This window comes from Nilaparvata lugens, chromosome 1 (assembly GCF_014356525.2).
Source record: "Nilaparvata lugens isolate BPH chromosome 1, ASM1435652v1, whole genome shotgun sequence".
NCBI classification, from domain to species: domain Eukaryota; kingdom Metazoa; phylum Arthropoda; class Insecta; order Hemiptera; family Delphacidae; genus Nilaparvata; species Nilaparvata lugens.
This window is the reverse complement of record NC_052504.1, coordinates 71,970,453-71,987,076: the sequence shown is the minus strand read 5'-3', so window position 1 is coordinate 71,987,076 and position 16,624 is coordinate 71,970,453. Positions and strand designations below refer to the sequence as shown.

General features: G+C 32.8%; 1 protein-coding gene and 1 long non-coding RNA gene across 18 annotated transcripts in view; one reads left to right on the top strand and one right to left on the bottom strand.

Moving 5' to 3' along the window:
* Positions 1-16,624, bottom strand: part of LOC111053438 (leukocyte elastase inhibitor-like) — a 98,906-nt gene that overhangs the window by 43,334 nt on the left and 38,948 nt on the right. The window lies entirely within an intron of this gene.
* Positions 5,378-9,573, top strand: LOC120354737. The gene is made up of 3 exons (XR_005573099.1): positions 5,378-6,033; positions 7,371-7,490; positions 8,776-9,573. It is a non-coding gene; the product is annotated as an uncharacterized LOC120354737 (long non-coding RNA).

Sequence of the window (16,624 nt, the reverse complement as noted above, 5' to 3'; positions counted from 1 at the left end):
AGAAACTCTTCAATAGCCTCGTGTACTTTAAGGAAGTATGGTGTACCCAAAATCCACTTGGAGAGTGTGCTATTGGTTATACCCCTACCATGAGTAAGACCACCAACCGCCTTCATAGGGCGCATTAGATCCTGCTCTATACACATGTCAGTCCATGTTCCTGACCAAAATGACTCTTTTCGTCTGACAGTAAAGAACCCATTTTGTTTGAAATTTTTAAAATCTGAAACTGAAAGTTTGGACTCAATTTTTGACATATTTTGAACGTATAATTGAGCTGACTTAGCATAAGGCAAGTGCCCTGCTGCATGGAAATATGGTAGCATCTCAATAGTTGTGCACATATGTAAATCCCAATCTCCTGTTCGCTCAGCGTAAATGAATTTCATAATTATATCAATGCACTGCATAAGATTTACCCACAGCCTTGTTGTCCTACTCAAGGATTTGATGTGATTGAAACATTCATGCACCTTCTCCAAGGCTTCAACAACATCTGCTTCCAATAGAACTTCTGATTTCTCTCTCTCATTTCTGAGAAGTTGGATAGAATATTTTTCTAGAGATTCAAACACTTCTTTCACATCTGGAAAACTTTCCTTCATCACATCAAGTAGAGCTGCGGCAGTCAAATTGTATGCTCTCACACACCTTGCATAAGCATGTCCATTCAACATGTGATTTATTGTTGATTGTCCATAAACAGTGGCCCATAGCTCTTCCAAGCCACTTCCTTCCATTATTTTCCCTATTGAACCTAGAAACGACATCAATAAATGAAAACCACCAAGCCGTACTATAACCCTCGACAAGTCACTATCATTTTCAGCAGAAGCTACAATTTCGGATGCCTTCAGAAACAACGGCTGATCAAAAGTTACAATACAGGCATGATTTCTTTTTCGGCATTGTTCAGATGCAAAAGAGAGTGCACTGAAAATTGTGGATGGGTTGCTGGGATTCAAATTTATGAATGGTAGACCTAAAATATATGAAATTTCGCAGTTTTTCTCTTCTCTCATTATAGATGTCATGAAGCCATTCCATCCAGGTTGAATATTTGATCCAGCCAGCCATAAAATATTAGCTGGGAATATAAAGCGGTTCTGAATTCCAAGTTGAGAAACTTCAGGGGGAAATAATGTCTTTACATCTTCAATAGAAGTATTGGAAAGTCCACTCCTAGATTTTTTCTTGGCATAGGAGAGTTCACGGATTGCCTCACAGTTGAATCCTCCTGATTTGCAACGCTTTACCTTCACTTGGGCTTCAACACTTGAACTTGGTGTTACACATTGTATTCCTCCCATTGCATGAAATGAATTTAAACCATCCAAAGTCCGTACATTGACATCAGCATTGTCGAAAACGTACTGGATGAAAGCGTCCTCCTTTATCTCTGGTGAACCTGCATTGATTAACGAATTCATGTAAATGGATATTTCACTATAAGATGCACAAACTCCCATTGCTGAAAGAAGATCAATCAGATGTTTGGATCCATATAATCGATGAATTGTTAGTCCAAAGGCGGTGAGTATTGGTGATATAAATGATCTTGGCCTTAAAGATGAAATTATCACGTGGTTCAACACTGTACATTTTCTTAGAAAATTTCTTTCACTCGCTGGCTTTTTCTTTTTCAAAAGTCGGGCCATGAAAGCTTGGAGACTAGCTGGAACTAAATCTTCCCCTCCAGATTTAATTTCTTCCATGCTGGGATACTGTTCTGATTCGTAGTGCATTTTCTGAATATCTTCTTTTATTATTTCTGCCGCTGATAGAACAATTTTCAATCGTTCAGCTTCAGTATTTTCACGTATATCTTTGGTGGAGTTTGAAGAGCTAACAATGTTCACTTTCCCCTCGGTTTTTGAAAAATATATACGATTTTTGAAATGATCTTTGAAAAGTTTTTTGAAATATTTGTCACTAAAACGTTGCTCACTATTAGAGAAATCATCCATTCTACTTTGCAATTCATCCACGGTGAATTGACATTCATCGGTGCTCTCTATGTACTCACAGAGTTTGCTGAAGGAATCTCCGATAATGCTTGGTCTCCCTATACTTTTTTTATCACTACTAGTAGTTCTGTAGAAATCAGTGAGACATTTCTTATGGTATCTAGCTTCAGGTGCCACAAGATCGGTAACGTTTAGAAGTTTACATTGAACTCGCTTACCCCAATCATCGTTCCTTTCGTCGCATCTTTTTAAGAAATTTTCTTTTGCCTCCAAAGTAGAAACCAAATGCACAGATTCTCGTCGTTCATGCGGAGCTTTAGTGTTAGAAGCAGCACGTTCCTCACAAAGAAAACAATCATTTTTGAAATCGAACTTATTTTCCAAATCTCTTAAAGCTAAACTCGATGAACAATCACTTTCACAGTTCTCTTTTTCTTTCAAAACAGTTTGAATTCTCGAAGGGTGAGTATATTTCTGTCTGCAATTCTTGTGAACAGTTACACTGGTCTTTACTCCTAATTTACTATTAATACAGTCATTGAGTTGCAGGCTCACTTCTCTTATCCTTTCAAGTCCTTTTTTCACTAGAACTATATCGTCTTTGAGCTCTTTATCGCAAAAAACACACGATGCACTAGAATGTTCATTCGACATTTTCTGAAAATTACTGAATCGAAGTAGAGCGAAAAATCATTACCGTACTTGATTTATAACTGAAATACATCTATAATAACGAGAACTACCAACACGTTCTATTACTTCAACACTGATGTATAAAATATAAATGAATCAAATACCCTTAAAACTTTTAAAAAATATTATTCTCAATATAAAATATTAAAATATTATAGTCTAATGGGCTTAGACCCGAAACATGTATGTGAGAATAATATTTTTTAAAAGTTTTAAGGGTATTTGATTCATTTATATTTTATACATCAATTTTATAAATAGCCCTAAGTAAAAAGTTCAATTACTTCAACACTGTACATACAACACTGCACTATACTGTATTTCAAAACACAGGACAAAACCGTACTGAATTAACTGAAGAACTTCTCTCTTCGAAAGCAACAGACGGACTGACTGATTATTTTGCTCGTTACAAGCAAAGTGGAGGGGATACAAATATTTTCAAAGGGAAGGAGTGTGAGAAAAATATTCTAAAATTCAGAGAATTTTTCGGCGCCTCTGCTTGAGAACCGTGAGATCAGCAAACATCAAACGCTCCTGTTTTCCAAGAAATCGCTATTGTCAACAAACAGTAATCTGTACTATACAACGTATTATTTTACGTTGATTCACTATGCTGATGATATTATTATATATTTGGGATTGTAGACGGAATTCAGACTGTTACATCAGTTAGACAACAAACGAGAGTTGAAACATAAAGTTTCAGTATGTGCTTGACCGCGGCGTAACGCGTCATCTCTTTCCCCTTCCACTGCGTCAGCTCGGATCGTAAATGCATAAGTATATACATCAATGGATTCGCAATGAAAGTTGCTAAACTTTTTATTTCGGGTATTTTTTATAAAAAATGGCTTACTAAAAAGTTAAACGGAAAAAACTGAATAGTGGTCTTTGAAAAATCCGAAATTTAGACATATAGTTTTTTTCAAAAATCTATCAATTTTATCGAAAAAATCAATAGGACCAATATTGTAGCCCATAATATTACAAATCGAATAACATATAATTAAAGGTTTTCCGATAAATAGGTACCGAGATAATTGATTTCCCGTGATAACCTGCATTTCGGAACTTTGGGGGGGCTGGGGGGGAAAGCTCCAGCGGGATTCTTTGGGACTTTTGGGAAAATGACCCTCTGGGATGGTTCTATCGATGGTGAGAAATCCAGCTTTCTCCTAATTTTGTGACGGAAATCGCCTTTTTGGACCTTTATTGACTGGGCTATAATAAATTGAAGGTTTTATTGTAAAAAGTAAAATCCAGCTTGAGCCCATGAACATCACCAAGAGAAACCTGGTTAGAGATAACTGATAAACGATTACTGTAAAAAACAATGACCCCATCGGCTCTATTGCGCTGTTTATCGGTAAAAACAACTTCATAACCCTCAATCGGCTGCACCTCCTCATCGCCTCGTAGCCAGCACTCAGACAAAACTATTATATCTATTCTGGGCAATTCATTCTAATAAATTAGGAGCTCGTCAAAATTCCTGGAAAAACTTCTTATATTAATGTGCAATATTGTAAGTTTGTCCTCGCCATTCCTGGTTGAGAAAAAAGTTTTATATTCAGAAATATTCTTCAATTCAGTACAAGGAAGAGAAAGATAGTGATTGTATTGATTATCCTCATCCTCATCCATTACACAAAAAAACACATTCAATCATAGAAGAAAAAGAACAAAGATTAAAACTGAAATCAGTAATTATTCATCACCTCTGCTAGCCGCGCCAAAAAAGAAACAAAAATGATACTCAAAAAAAAGAGATACTACAAATTCCTCCACCTCACAATTTACCTTGTGGATTCAGAAAAAAAAACAGTCTTCCGTAATAATTAATCATTATTTCTTTACTAAAATGATAATGAAAACTCAAACAATGTCTCCCACCACTTTGTGCATCACTGTACACAAGCTCTCGCCAACTCAATTCAATCATTAAGAAGTTTGACAGTAGCGTTCATTGATAAGAAGGCAGCCGTTAGTAAACAAGGCCTTAAAAGTAGTAACTATCGCTCCGCCTATCAATAATGAGATTAGATTGAATGAATTAGAATTATAGGTCAAAACTGAAAATGAAAACTTACGTTATACCTACTTCCTTGCTACAGTACTTTACTTGCTCCTTTTCAAATCAATCAATGTATATTCAATTCAATTCCATGTGTAAGCAAGAATGTAATGATAATAATGAAATTAGTTCTACTCTCAGAAGCTATGCATTATATACTCATATAATTTCATCTGTCTACAACAGAGTCATGGAAGGTAATTAATTACAGTTCTGCTCTGAAAATACGACAAGGTGATGGGTGACTCTAACACCAAAACCCAGAAGTGCTCAAAATCTGACTGATTCAAGTACAAAGCAAGAATGAACAACAAATTGTGCAATAATCTTAGTACAAATAAATAAATAATAATATAGAATAAAATAAAATAATCTCAGTCCTAGCTAGCAAAATTAAGTCCGTAAAACTATTGTATATAGAATTTAATAATACTGTATTGAAACAAATTTTAATTATGGGAATCAGATGCATGAGATGACTCAGAAAAATCCGAAAAATCGTTCTCGGTATTAATGCTGAAAGCCTTTCCGCCATCATCTATTCTTATTTTGATATTACCGGCATGATCAGTCCATACATATTTGATCTTCCTATCACGCTGAAGCTGTTTCGCCCTGGCAAACAGTAGGCCTACCCTACGCTTAAGCCGTGTTTTCGTAACGGGCAGACGACAGAATTCACTTTAAATTAACATTGGTTCTTATGGGAGTGTTCACCCATCGGCAGAAAGTTGAGCAGAAAAAAAGAACTGTTCAAATCAGAGACGAACTGTCGTTCATTTTGCCGTTCATTTTAAGGCCTATCAACACAATGCTATTTTGCTTCGACCGATCACTGCTCGTGAACCGTTTTGTCGAAAAAGAACTAATTTCGGGATTCTGTCGACGGGAACAGACAGCTTGGAATTTATTTTTCTGCTCTGATCACGTGACACCAGCAGAATAATCTTTCTCCGGATCAGACGCCATGTTCTTTTTAACCTCAATCTTTAATTATTGTTGAATGGTTTGTTTTGATATTATTTTGCTGTTGGTTATCAGATTTCGGATTGCTACTATTATACTGTGAAATTAATTTGCAGTAGAAAATTGAGGTATAAAATATTTCCATTGGTTTCTTTATTCTTATAATTTTTACAAGAGAAATTGAAAATGGATTTACAACAGAAAGGCGTGAAATTCGTTATAAATTTGATGCGACAGTTCAAAGTTTTGTACTTTCCAGACCTGCACAACGAATTACCTATTTGAAAAATAAAATATGGTTAAAAATTGCTGATGAGACAGAGGATTCAAGTAAGTAGACTTAAATTTCTCATAATAAAGTAGGCTAGATCTACCGTACAATTTGATATTATTTTTATAAGTAGCCTACCAGCATGTTTACAATTTTTATTCAGGTAGCCTACTAGTAGTAGGTCTTTAATAACCTAGTCCCTAGGTCTAAATTGCTATCTTTTTCATTTTTCAAGAAGTTAGAAGTTGACAAAAGTTTATTTATTCATTTAAAGTATAATTTCTAGTATTTAATGATAATGTAAAGCCTAGACTAGCCAGTTTATGTATGGTAGAGAATTATCACAAGAAAGAGAGAAATCTAATCAACTATTTAGATTTAAACTTATTCAAGCTTGATTGATGAGATTAACATTAAATGATCAGATTCAAAACATTATTTAACCACGATAACATTTTGCATTTCATGATAAGATAGCATTTCATGCTAACAATCTTTTACACTTTCATTGAGTCGGCCTAATCACAAAATACATTTTTTATAATGCAGCTAGTAGTTTTACAAACAGATTTATTGAAAATAACATTATCATTTGACTTTGAAGTATTTCATTACATTCCAAGTCCTAAACTTCCATTATCCTTGTTGCACCTCAAAATATTGTAAACCCATAGTTTATCAATACAATAACAAAACTAACCTGACTATTAGAACATTTACTTTGTCTTTGGTACCTATCTATGAATTAATCTTCTTTTAATTTATTCAAATTAACTTGGAAACAAAATTACATAGCTTAGATTGTTATAGAAATAACTTGATCAGAGTCAGTGTAATTGAACATTGAAAGACTACCATTGAAAAAAGATAAAATAGGTACTATTTTCCTGGTTGACCATTGCTACCAAACTCATTTAAAACTAAAATAGTAATGTATTTGAAAAACTTATTCATGCACTATTGATCGATATATTGCGTGATGCCAAGTATATCAATGTAAATAGTATAAATTAAAACAGGAGACATACAACATAGATGGATTAAAGACACTGAAAAACTTACATTATAATCGGAAATATTCAAGGAACTGTGTCCCTTTTCTCGACGGAGCAGAAAGTGTATGTAAGTTTTTCAGTGTTTTTAATCTATCTATGTCATATGTCTCCTGTTTTAATTCATATTATAAAACTTTAAAGTGTTTTCTGTTATGTGCTATGAATGTAAGTAGGCTATATACTTATAGTATGTATAGTCTATCTAATGTAAATAGTTTATTGAGGCCCAGTTCACTTCTAATTTATTCAAAGTCCAAACTATGTATTATCATTGATGATTAACTTCACTTTATCTCCAAAATCGATATATATTGAAAGATTAAATATGTTTATTTTATCAGGTACCATTTACAAACAAAATATTGAAGAGAATGTGCTCAAAAGGAAATGCATATGAATTCTTTTTTGTTGACCAGGATGGAAAAATTCTTTGGAACCCATAGTTAGATTAAGTTAGTTAGGTAAGATAAAATTCCACTCATTTTTAAAATTTATATAGGCGATATCATTTTATACAGTTTCCCATTTTTTCAAAAAGTTTATCCACTTCGATGTTTTATTATCGATTTCATGTTAGATATTCAAATAGTAAGACATAACTATGGTATGTGACTAAAATAATTGAAAAACTGACTGAATTTTGAAATCATTAATAGCTTACAGTATATAATATTTCGAAACAACGTGAAACCACATGAGATCAAGATGGACAGTTGAGAAGAGTGTTAAAAAAACAATGTATTCACTTATCATTCAGGGAATAGAGCTGTTCATAATATTTGGGATTCCTTCCATAAAGAAAAAAATTATGTAACAGAATCTAATAATGTGATAACATTAAATCAATAATTTGATGTTAAAATGTTATCACATTATTAGATTTTGTTACATAAATATCTTTATGGAAGGAATCCCAAATATTATGAACAGCTCTATTCCCTGAATGATAAGTGAATACATTGTTTTTAAAACAATCTTCTCAAATGTCCATCTTGATCTTGACCGAATGTTGAACTTTATGAATGACCATACATTAGAACTATGAATAGATGACTTCAAAAATTCACTCAGCAAGTGCTGGTAGAAAACACTGAATAATAGCTTTAATGACAGTGATTCCACCTTTTAAAATTTATGATTGAATTCATGAAATACCTGCATTATTTTGAGAGATTTATGTATTTACAGTTTGGTATTTATTTTCAAATCACTTAGTTCTACTTATAATGTTGTAGATAATCATCATTTCAGATTAAGCAATTAATTTATTGATTATTCCCATTTGTTTCATTAAACTTGTTTCTCTGAATGTAGAACTAATAATTACTTTATGCAGTAAATTTTGGAAGAGTTTAGTAAACCAAACGGTCAAGAAGTAGGCCTACTGACCACAGAAATAAATGAATTGTTCATGGTATCCAAAAATATGTTGTTCACCAACAAGTTCTTTTGACCTTGGGGCACACTGATTAATCCCAATTCCTGCATGGAGATTTATTAATTTATTCAATCAATCATTCAGAATTACACAACTTACAGATTGATGCCAATAATAATTCAACTGATTGTTGGTTTATTGGAATTTCTCATATAATATTACTTTGTCATTATTGGGGGGGGGGGTTTCTTCCCAAGAAATATAATTAAAAACTTATACAGATTACAAACAATCAATTTCAGAATTCACTTTGCAAAGTTTTTTTTATAATGAATAATAAGTAATTATCAATAACTTTTTGATTTCAGGCCTAGAGGTGTACCAGCTAGAAGTAGAGGATGACAAAGAAAATCAACTATGAATAATATTCCATGGATATGATTCATGTATGATGTAGTAGCCTACAAAAGAAAGAGATGGACTAATCTAAGAAATATATTCATTTTTCAGTACATCTTGATGTGTTTATTTCATGTTATTCATAATAATATCTAATAAGATATTATTACTTTTACTTTTTCTGGTCGCTCCTGCTAACTGCTTCAATTCAGGTAGTTTTGAAGAAAACAGCAAGTGACATGAATCTAATAAAATGAGTTTTGATGGTTTATACTTGAGGAATTTTTAAAAATATATTCAACCCAACAGCATCGAACTCTTATCAACAACTTTATTGATTCTGTATGGCTTCTACTTTTTTGGAAATAATAACATCATTTAACATTGCTGACTAGCAAATGCTAGAGGTAACGTGTAGTTAAATAATAGACTTGAATTGGATATAAAATAGGGTATCACAATTATGTATTGCATTAAGAATTAAGTAATAGTACTTATGTACTGCATTGAAGGGGTAATAATTCTTTGAATATGAAAAATAACTCAAGCAAAAGTTGAAAATATTATGTTCCAAGCCACATCAAATATAATCACTTTCAATTCTACCTTCTAGGCTATATTTCCAAGGTTTTGATTAAAATTAATAAGCTTTTAGAACATTATAGTAAATAAGGAGTTTGAATGGCTACTCTAGTTCTAATTAATACCCTAATAAAGTATTAATTTTAATAGGGCAACTTTAATGTTTAATTATAGAAAATAACTAGTAGGCCTATCCTAAAATATTCAAAATAAGCATGAGCATGCAGTTTCTAATTATGTCATTGTCAAGAGAGTCCTTATTGAAAAGGCGAAACCAATCATGTTTCATTTTGGAATATCACAAGGGTACTAGTTACCTTTTATAATTAATAGATATTTATCCATTTTAAAATAGGCTATGTGTTTTTTAAAGTACCATAACAGAACCTGTTTATTCTAGCAAGATATAGTTATCTCAACAATAATTATTAGAATTAGTTCGCCTGTGTTGAATACACTTTGTACATGTCATATGTGTTACCGTACAGTAATCTATAATAATAATAATTTTTAATATTCGTATAGCTTTTACTGGTGAGGAGTCCCTAATTGAACCTTGCCTGAAAAGGCATATTGATTTAGGGAGGCAATGGGCCTCACGATTCTTATTTAAGTATATCAGCCGGGACCGTAACTATCCAATGATCAAAAAGGGGACTGCTAAAATAAAATTGCCTAAAAAACGTTTACAATATTTATTTCTCTTGGTGTAATATAACCCGTAGATTCCAAAAATGCCAAAAGTAAAGCATTCATTTATTAATTTGAATTTTTTTTCGATAGAGCTTCAATAGGCATTTGAAGTTGAATACGGTACTCATAGTAGGTAGGCCTACCTATACACGATGTGATTCAAAGAACATGCATTGACTCTGAAGGCAATTGATTCTAGTTAATAAAATAATTATAATAATATATTATTAATAATGGAATGCTTCTAGTTAATAAAATAATATCTCATTAATAATGAAATACAATCAGTTACTTCAAATAATTCACCCTTACAAATTTCAAGCATAGGAAATGAAAAGTTAACTCTTTGATTGACATGCCTATAAAGCATAAAATTTAACATAATAGAAGTAACTAATAATTGTTATAAAATAAGAGTTATAAAAGAGTTATAAACTTATAAACTATAAAGTTATAAACTATAACTCTAATAAGAGTTATAAAAAGCAATTTATTCACTTTATTGAATTAAATATCCAATAATCATTTTAGAATTACCTTTTGGACAACCCAAAAAGTTCATTACCCATAACACATAAAGCAAAATTCATGTCAAAGAACTAGTTCTTTGAATGTTACTGTTTCTGCCCGCTTGGGTGCGCTGCAATCGATTCTGCTTCTGCCCGTTACGAAAACACGGCTTTAGGCGTCAGCGACCTGTTGATGTAGATTGATCGAGCCTCACCAGTCAAGCCAACGTGTCCAGTATTCAGATCGCCCTTCATCTTTCTCTTATGCATCAGATCATGAGCGTCTCCACGGCGCACAAACTTGACGATGATACCAGGTGCGGGACGGTTGTTCCTATTTTTCAACCTATGGCAAGCATCAATGGAATCCTTTGCAATGTTCATTCCCACAGAATAACGAGTGATTATCATAGAACATAACCCTCATAAGGTGATTTCAGCCGAAATATGTTTCTCTTTTGTTAGGAAGGCCATGCATGAAAAGGTATTATAATGAAAATTTGAATTTTGGCTGTAGGACATGATTTTCTATTCTTGGGTGTATTCCCCCTCCCACCGCTACTAAATTAAAAAATATGTACCTAAGGAATTCTGTTCAGAATTAATATTGTTAATTCACTTGATGTGTGGCTTTCCATCATTACTAGAGAAAGATCCTAGTTGTGTAGGGTAGAAGTGGTAGGTTTGCATAATTTTGAAAACCCCTTTTTTGAAAACTCTCAGCTTCAGAATCAAAAATCGTAGAGTTCTGAGCGACCACTAAATTTTTTGGAAATTTTATTTTCTTTAATATTTTAGAGAATGCTTTTTCTCGAAAAGTTAAAGGTTCTCAAGATTAAATGGAAAACTTGAAAAAAAATCCGAAATTTGGGTTTTTTTGGAGTTTTGGGGGTGAAGCCGCCCTCTGGCGTGTCAGCAAATTTCAGATTAGAATTCAGCGCCCCAAGATACATACAGAAACGGTACGAAAAATTATTTCGGGTTGTTTCCTGAAAAACGACCATTCGACTGGACTATTATACAAAACAGAAAAAAGTAATGAAGCATTACAATAGTTACTTGATTAATGTGTGGTAAATAGGGTGTAAATATGAAAGATTAAAATTGGCTTCATTTGATATCTTTCACGAATTTAGACAAGAGAAGTTCTTCTGTCAAATTCACTAGAGTTTGCGATGTTGTTTATAATTGCATTCCCATTTCAGAGACATTAATATCATCATGAAACGCCTTCGAAATTAAAATAATTATTAGATTAAAATGTACATTACAATTTAACTTATCATTGTGCTTTTAAGAAAATCAGGTTGCAACAGCAAGGAAACTCAAACACAGGACCATTAAACATTAAAATTGAGCAAAGGAAATCAGAATAATAGTGGATGATGAAGTTTGTGAAGTTGTGCTCCTGGGGGGGTTATCTCTTATGATAGAGTCCCACGTTATGAAGCTATTGTGAGAAGTTGTGGATTGTAATTCCTTCACAGATAATACGATGTTTCTGGTATTTATAAGAGCAGTCTCTAAATTCCCTCTTTTGCGAATAAATTCACAAAAAATTAAGGCCTTCCGGCTCGCAAAATTACTGGGTTCAAACCTCAGCTCTAGCTCAGTGGTAGAAACATGAATTTATAAATACAAATAATCACCATAAGGTTCAGTGATCGGTAATTGGTAATTCTTACCGCTGCTTCTATGAAGTTCTTGAAGAATACCAGTAAGGAAATTAAAAGAATATTTGATGACTGATTATCAGTAACCATGTACCACTAGAGAATAATCAGGACCAACTATAGTTGTTTCTAGTTGATTCTTAAAACGCTCGTCGTGAATACAAGTATTCACCAATATACCCTTTCAAAATTCCTTAGAACTTACAACGCCAGTTCTTGAAGCTCTCTGGATCCTTATATGATATAACTGGAACCTTATTAATATAATTTCTTAATATACTTGTTCTGGCTGATAAAGTGAATATCATCAAAGGATGATAAATATTGAGTGCTCTGAATAAGGTTAATATTACTTGATTCTATGATTTTAAGTGCTGCTAAATATTTGTTGGTACCAAAACAGCTCAAACTATATAACACGAGATGAGTTGGGATATAATAAAAAATTCTATAAGTTTGTATGCTGACATAAAACACAAAATATATTCCCATAAAAAAGATGTGCATAAAATATTCGATAAATCTATAATTCACTTAAATAATCTATTTCTAAAATCTGAATAATTATCACAGGCTTTACTAATATTCACAATAGTGAGTTTCAAATTCATAAATATATTATATTTAATACTGGTACTTATACTTCCAATCAATATATAATTCTGCAGATAAAAACCTGTTCGGTCTATAGGTTTGATATGATGTACTTTGTTCAATTGACAAAATTATAATTAATAAATTAATATTCAAACATGAGATCTCAGGGATTTATATGAATTCGGGCTGTGCATGGAAGTAAGTTTCCTACATATATTAAATAAATTTATAAAATGTTCTTATGGACTATGTGATATTGTTCGACACGTGGTAACTTTTTATTTTAATTCTAATTAATTGGAATAGCGCTTTTTGTTTTAATAATTACCCCCACTGAACGTAGAAAAAACGAAAAAACGAGCTCGTTTGGTTTGACTTATCACTCACTGACTGAAGTTCTAGATGTTCTCGTGGATTGAATTAATTATTTCCAATAATTAATTGGGTAGGCTCCTTTTCGTCACTGCTGGGCTAACGCGTGATCCAGATTTTTATAAGTTTCTTTCGAATTAAAGCTATTTTTATGGGAATCTTTACAATTACGAACTCCTTGACAGCACTGAGTTCACAAACAATTAACATTCAACCAACATACATTACATTTAAAAAAGGGGTTTGGCTTAATAATTCATTAAAAAATTTTTAAAAGGAAGAAGAAAAAACCCTAAACTCCATGTGCATCCTCTCGGGGTTGGGATCTTAAGCCAGAAGAAGGAGGTTTTCAGAAAAATTTGCCTCTTCCTAGAATAATTCTGTAAGCTACTCTCTGATTGGCCTTCAATTTAATAGACTCAATACAATTGGTTGCCTTGGGAATCAGGGCTTCCTCGGCTTTATAATAGAAAAAATTAAATAAAAGAAGTTTTTATACAAATATATGGAGTGTTTATCTTAAATTGAATTCATAAATAAATCGTAACATACGATTTTAATAGATAATACATTTAGTTTTTATATGAGTTTGTATACTCTTGATTATCATGCTTTTTTGGATTATAATAAATATTTATACAGAAATAATAGTTGTTTGTAATTCTACACATCGACTTCCTTTAGTATACATAATATATCCTTTATGAGTGAATTTTATATGATTCAACCGGTCATATGGGTTGATCGAATAATCAGCTGATTCGTTCAGTATTGGTTCTGATAATTATCGATTTATCCAAGATCGACTAATTCTTTTCAAAACGTAAACAAGTAACTCTAACCTCAATGTTCATGCATTTTATTTTTTTTTTTTTTATAATCCGCCAATAATAAGTATGCCGCTTTATAATTTTTTGATCTTGCCAATGGGTTCTCATAATTATTAAATCACAATAATACATGTTTTCTTATCGTTGTTGATAATGCTATTACTCCTAATCGCTAATAATACTTGCTTTGAGTTGATTTACTCTTTGGGTAGGTCTAACCTTCTTTCCAATTTTATAGTTCTATTACATTTCATTGGCTCATTTAAAAATATTTGGTGGTTTCAAATTACCACGTGACACAAACGCCCTCTGATTTCTGATTTAAAACGACAATTCGAGAATATAATATAAATTTTATGATCCAGTTGGTTTTGGATCAGAAATCATACATGTTACAAAGTCTGCTAATAACTCTACTGAGAATTCTACCTCCTAATAATTCAACAACATATACACAATAAATAATTCAATTCGAATACATACGCCTTACATCGGCCAATCTCCTTCTACACACAATACACAATATAAACTATCTCCTCCTCCATACATAATATAAATCTTTTTTTCTAATCCACGCTCCGCCCTCAGGCCAGAAGCACATTTGAACGTTGGTGCAAAATCATTGCCAACCTAACAAACTGGTAATTCTCCGACTTGCAGAGTATAACATATTTTCTCCCTCAACATAGAACAGTGACTTGTACATTTTCATTTCATTCTCTTGCAGAAATTGGGCTTTGCTTTCATATAATGGATATTTTTAAGGATAATCTTTGGTAGGTTTTATCAACAAGAACTTCTTATTCATCTAATACATTGAGACTTGGGATTAATGCTTTTGGTGGTAACTATGCGGTTTGATCGTTTGGCGGATAATTTTAGTGATTTTCTTAATAGTTTATACATAAATAATAATAATATAATATTTTTATAATATCTCTACATGCAATTAACATTTATATGACACTTGATCTTCTTATTCGGGGTATCAACTTTGATGATTTAATAGGCATTGACTACTCTGGTTTTCGTAGTGGACAGCTGGTTTACGTTGGCTTCGGTTCATCACTGGTCGCCATCTTGATGTCTCTTCCTGCTACATGAAGGTAAGTTGGCTTTTAACATTAGAAGTTATTTATTCTCTTGTTTCACTAATAAGAAAGGTGTTAAAAATGGTTTCTAAATTTTTTATTTCTTTATTTTCAGGTGTTGTTATTCGAAGTGGATACTCGTCTGCGAAATAAGTGTGTTGCCTGGTGTTTGTTTGGTACGTATTTGTTGACAGGTAGGTCCATGAATCCAAATATTATTGTTTATATTCTTATCGCTTATTGTCCCGATAATACGGCTTGAGATTAGAAATATTTTCCCACCAAGTTAAATTTGGTTTGCTTTCTTCATACAACTGAACTGTATTACGTTCAGTTACGGCTGCAATTTTGTATGGCCCAGTATAAATATGGAAGAATTTTCTGGTAGTTTTTTCCAATGCATTGGATAATCTATGGCTTTTTAAAAGTATTTCATCTCTGACACTGTATTTAAATTGCTTGGATTTATTATCATGATAATGCTTTCGTGAGGTCGCTGACCTTTCTAATCTCTGTTGTATAATGTGACAGATGTCTAGGTTAGGATGAATTAAAGCATTCGACGGTGGGAAATCTATTAACTTTTCAATAAACGTTTTATTTCTTTCTCCGAAAATAACCTCTACTGGTGTATATCCTGTGTTTTCATTGATGCAATTGTTGAAACATTCTTCCAGGAACGGTAGATATCTAACCCAACTTTGATGTTTTTCAGTGCAGTACGCCCTCATGAATCGTGAGATTTCTGCCATGCGGCGTTCCACGGGGTTCGAACTAGGAGAATATGTGGAAGTTCGAGATATTTTTATATCAGCCAGGTCAAGTATTCTTTTCCATGGTTTGCTACAAAAATATGATGCATTATCTGATAGAATGCGCTTAGGTTTTCCTACTTGCGGAGTCCACTTATTCACTATGCAATTTGCTAGGACTTCTCCTGTTAGCTTACCGATGGGAAAGAACATGGTGTATTTAGAGAATGTGCATGTCAATACGAATATATATTTTTTTCCATGTTGTGCTAGGGGTAGAGGACCATAAATGTCTGCTGATACTAATTCCAATGGGGCGGTTGGCAATATAGGTATCATTGCTCCCCTGACTTGATATTTTAAATGTTTTGTTTTCTGACATAAGTCGCATGCTCTTAACACTTTGACTACCTTTTTATGCATACCTTTCAGATAACAGGCTTCTTTTAGTGTACATATCGTTTTTCTTACTCCAAAGTGGCCAATTCTCTCATGTGTTTCCTTAATCACTTCTTCCGCTATTTCCTTAGGTATTATGATTCTCCAATTATAACCTTGTGGTGTGGTGCGGTGAAATAGGAATCCACGGTATCGTGTGTACTGTCGCAGGTAGTGGGGCGTTTCAGATGGTACTTCCTCCAGTATTTCTAAAATTTGGGATAGCTTGGGGTCTTCTTTTTGCGCATTCTGAATCCTTCTGGGTGTTAGTGTATTCTTGT